The following is a 5,000-nucleotide window of genomic DNA, read 5'->3' on the forward strand; positions in this document are numbered from 1 at the left end:
TTAGGGTTAGGGTTAGGGTTAGGTTTAGGTTTAGGGTTAGTGTTATTATTAGGGAGTTAGGTTTAAATTTAGGATTAGTGTTAGGGTTAGAATTAGAAATAGGGTTAGTGTTAGAATTAGGGTCAGGGTTAGGTTTAGGGATAGGGTTATTGTTAGGGTTAGGGATAGGGTTAGGGTTAGGGTTAGATTTAAAGTTTAAGTTTTAGTGTTAGGATTAGGGTTAGTGTGAGGTTTAAGGTTAGGGTTAGGTTTAGGGTTAGGGTTAGGGTTAGTGTTTGGGTTATGGTTAGTGTTAGGATTATGTTTAGGGTTAGGGTTAGGGTTAGGGTTAGATTTAGGGTTAGGTTTAGGTTTATTGTTAGATTTAGGGTTTAGGGTTTAAGGTTTGTGGTTTAGGATTGTTTAAGGTTTAGGGTGGATTAGGTTTAGGGTTTAGAGTTTAGTGTTATGGTTACGGTTAGGGTTAGGGTTAGGTTTAGGGTTAGGGTTTGGGTTAGGGTTAGGGTTAGGTTTAGGGTTAGGGTTATGGTTAGGGTTAAGGTTAGGGTTAGGGTTAGGGTTAGGGTTATGGTTAGTGTTAGGATTAGGGTTAGGGTTAAGGTCAGGGTTAGGTTTAGGGTTAGTGTTAGGGTTAGGGATAGATTTAGGGTTAGGTTTAGGTTTATTGTTAGATTTAGGGTTTAGGGTTTAAGGTTTATGGTTTAGGATTTTTTAAGGTTTAGGGTGGATTAGGTTTAGGGTTTAGAGTTTAGTGTTATGGTTAAGGTTAAGGTTAGGGTTAGGGTTAGGGTTAGGGTTAGGGTTAGGGTTAGGGTTACGTTTAGGGTTAGGGTTAGGGTTAGGGTAAGGGTTATGATTATGTTTATTGTTAGGTTTAGGGGTAGGGTTAGGGTTAAGGTTAGGTTTAGGGTTAGGGTTAGGTTTATGGTTAGGCTTAAGGTTAGGGTTAGGTTTAGGGTTAGGGTTACGGTTAAGGTTAGGTTTAGGGTTAGGGTTAGTGTTAGGGTGAGGGTTAAGTTTATTGTTAGGTTTAGGGTTTAGTGTTTAGGGTCTAAGGTTTTGGGTTTAGGATTGTTTAAGGTTTAGGGTAGATTAGGTTTAGGGTTTAGAGTTTAGTGTTAAGGTTAGGGTTAGGTTTAGGGTTTAGGGTTTAGTGTTCGGATTAGGGTTAGGGTTAGGGTTAGGATTAAGGTTAAGTTTAGGGTTAGGATTAGGTTTAGCGTTAGGGTTAGGGTTAGGATTAGGGTTAGGGTTAGGGTTACGGTTAGGATTAGGGTTAGGGTTAGGGTTAGGGTAAGGGTTAGGGGTTAGGGTTAGGGTTATGGTTATTGTTAGGTTTAGGGTTTAGGTTTAGTGTTTAGGGTTTAAGGTTTAGGGTTTAGTATTGTTTAAGATTTAGGGTGGTTTAGGTTAAGGGTTTAGGGTTTAGAGTTTAGGATTGTTTAAGGTTTAGGGTTGTTTAGGGTATAGTGTTTAGGGTTAAAAGTTTAGGGTTGTTTAGGGTTTAGTGTTCAGGGTTTAGGGTTGTTTAAGGTTTAGTGTTTAAGTTTTAGGTTTTAGGGTTGTTTTGGGTTTAGTGTTTAGTGTTGTTTAGGGTATAGTGTTAATGTTTTAGGGTTTAGGGTTATTTAGGGTTTAGTGTTTAAGGTTTAGGGTATAGGTTTGTTTAGGGTTTAGTGTTTAGGGTTGTTTATGGTTTAGTGATTAGGGTTGTTTAGGGTTTTTTAGAGGTTAGTGTTTAGGGTTATTCAGGGTTTATGATTTATGGTTGTTCAGGGTTTAGGATTTATGGTTGTTCAGGGTTTAGGATTTAGGGATTAAGGTTAAGGGGTTAGGGTTAGGGTTAGGGTTAGGGTTAGGGTTAGGGTTATGGTTAAGGTTAGGGTTACGGTTAGGGTTAGGGTTATGGTTAGTGTTAGGATTAGGGTTAGGGTTAGGGTCAGGGTTAGGTTTAGGGTTAGGGTTAGGGTTAGGGTTATATTTAGGGTCAGGTTTAGGTTTATTGTTTGATTTAGGGTTTAGGGTTTAAGGTTTATGGTTTAGGATTGTTTAAGTTTTAGGGTGGATTAGGTTAAGGTTTAGAGTTTAGTGTTATGGTTACGGTTAGTGTTAAAGTTAGGGTTAGGGTTAGGGTTAGGGTAATGGTTAGGGTTAGGGTTAGGGTTAGGGTAAGGGTTAGGGGTTAGTGTTAGGGTTAGGGTTAGGGTTAAGGTTAGGGTTATTGTTAGGTTAGGGTTAGGGTTAGGGTTAGGGTTAGGGTTTAGGGTTAGTGTTAGTGTTATGGTTAGGGTTATTATTATGGGGTTAGGTTTAAGTTTAGGATTAGTGTTAGGGTTAGAATTAGAAATAGGGTTAGTGTTAGGATTAGGGTCAGGGTTAGGTTTAGGGTTAGGGTTAGGGTTAGGGTTAGGGTTAGGGTCAGGGAGGGTTTAGGGTTAGGGTTAGGGTTAGGGTTAGATTTAGGGTTAGGTTTAGGTTTATTGTTAGATTTAGGATTTAGGGTCTAAGGTTTATGGTTTAGGATTGTTTAAGGTTTAGGGTGGATTAGGTTTAGGGTTTAGAGTTTAGTGTTATGGTTACGCTTAGGGTTAGGGTAAGGGTTAGGGTTAGGATTAGGGTTAAGGTTAAGGTTAGGATTAGGTTTAGGGTTAGGGTTAAGGTTAGGGTTAGGGTTAGTGTTAGGGTTAGGGTTAGGATTAGGGTTAGGGTTAGGGTTAGGGTAAGGCTTAGAGGTTAGGGTTAGGGTTATGGTTATTGTTAGGTTTAGGGTTTAGGGTTTAGTGTTTAGGGTTTAAGGTTTAGGGTTTATGATTGTTTAAGATTTAGGGTGGTTTAGGTTAAGGGTTTAGGGTTTAGAGTTTAGGATGGTTTAAGTTTTAGGGTTGTTTAGGGTATAGTGTTTAGGGTTAAAAGTTTAGGGTTGTTTAGGGTTTAGTGTTTAGGGTTTAGGGTTGTTTAAGGTTTAGTGTTTAAGGTTTAGGTTTTAGGGTTCTTTTGGGTTTAGTGTTTAGTGTTGTTTAGGGTATAGTGTTAATGTTTTAGGGTTTAGGGTTATTTAGGGTTTAGTGTTTAAGGTTTAGGGTATAGGGTTGTTTAGGGTTTAGTGTTTAGGGTTGTTTATGGTTTAGTGATTAGGGTTGTTTAGGGTTGTTTAGAGGTTATTGTTTAGGGTTATTCAGGGTTTATGATTTAGGGTTGTTCAGGGTTTAGGATTTATGGTTGTTCAGGGTTTAGGATTTAGGGATTAAGGTTAAGGGGTTAGGGTTAGGGTTAGGGTTAGGGTTAGCATTAGGGTTAGAGTTAGGGTTAGAGTTAGGGTTATGGGGTTATGTTAGGCTTAAGGTTAGGGTTAGGGTTATGGGGTTAAGGTTAGGGTTGGGGTTAGGGTTAGGTTTAGGTTTAGGGTTAGGGTTAGGGTTATGGTTATTCTTAGATTTATGGTTTAAAATTTAGGGCTTATGGTTTAAGGTTTAGGGTTTAGGATTGTTTAAGTTTTAGGGTGGTTTAGGTTTAGGGTATAGAATTTAGCGTTTAAGATTGTTTAATGGTTAGGGTTGTTAAGGTTTTAGCGTTTAGAGTTGTTTAGGGTTTTTTAGGGTTGTTTAAAATTTAGTGTTTAGGGTTGTTCAGGATTTATGATTTAGGATATTTTAAGGTTTAGGGTTTAAGGTTGTATAGTGTTTTAGGGTTTAGGGTATAATGTTTAGGGTTAAGGGTTTAGGGTTGTTTAGGGTATAGTGTTAATGATTTTAGGGTTTAGGCTTGTTTAGGGTTTAGTGTTTTTGGTTTAGGGTTTAGGGTTATTTAGCGTTTAGTGTTTATAGTTTAGGGTTTAGGGTGCTTTTGGAATTAGTGTTTAGGGTTTTTAGGGGTTTAGGGTTTAGGATTTATGGTGTTAGGTTTAGTGTTAGGGTTAGGTTTAGGGTTAAGGTGAGGGTTAGGGTGAGGGTTAAGGTTAGGGTTAGGGTTAAGGTTAGTGTTAGTGTTAGGGTAAGGGTTAGGGTTAGGGATAGGGTTAGGGTTAGGGTTAGGGTTAGGGTTAGGGTTAGGGTTAGGGGTTAAGGTTAGGGTTAGTGTTAGGGGTTAGGGGTTAGTGTTAGTGTTAGTGTTAGGGTTAGGGTTAGGTTTAGTGTTAGGTTTATTATTAGGGGGTTAGGTTTTAGTTTAGGATTAGTGTTAGGGTTAGAATTAGAAATAGGGTTAGTGTTAGGATTAGGGTCAGGGTTAGGTTTAGGGATATGGTTAGGGTTAGGGTTAAGGGTAGGGTTAGGGTTAGGGTTAGATTTAAAGTTTAGGGTTTAGTGTTAGGATTAGGGATAGTGTGAGGTTTAGGGTTAGGTTTAGGGTTAGGGTTAGGGTTAGTGTTTGGGTTATGATTAGTGTTAGGATTAGGGTTAGGGTTAGGGTCAGGTTTAGGTTTAGGGTTAGGGTTAGGGTTAGGGTTATATTTAGGGTTAGGTTTAGGTTTATTGTTAGATTTAGGGTTTAGGGTTTAAGGTTTATGGTTTAGGATTGTTTAAGGTTTAGGGTGGATTAGGTTTAGGGTTTAGAGTTTAGTATTATGGTTACGGTTAGGGTTAGGGTTAGGGTTAGAGTTAGGGTTAGGGTTAGGGTTAGGGTTAGGGTTAAGGTTAGGGTTAGTGTTAGGGTTAGGGTTATGGTTAGTGTTAGGATTAGGGTTAGGTTTAGGGTCAGGGTTAGGTTTAGGGTTAAGGATAGGGTTAGGGTTAGATTTAGGGTTAGGTTTAGGTTTATTGTTAGATTTAGGGTTTAGTGTTTAAGGTTTATGGTTTAGGATTGTTTAAGGTTTAGGGTGGATTAGGTTTAGGGTTTAGAGTTTAGTGTTATGGTTACGGTTAGGGTTAGGGTTAGGGATGGGGTTATGGTTAGGGTTAGGGTTATGGTAAGGGTTAGGGTTAGGGTTAGGGTTAGGGTTAGGGTAAAAGTTAGGGGGTTAGTGTTAGGGTTTGGGTTAGGGTTAGGGTTAGGGTTAGGGTTAG

Source organism: Micromys minutus (assembly GCF_963924665.1).
Source record: "Micromys minutus genome assembly, chromosome: 11".
Classification (NCBI taxonomy): Eukaryota; Metazoa; Chordata; class Mammalia; order Rodentia; family Muridae; genus Micromys; species Micromys minutus.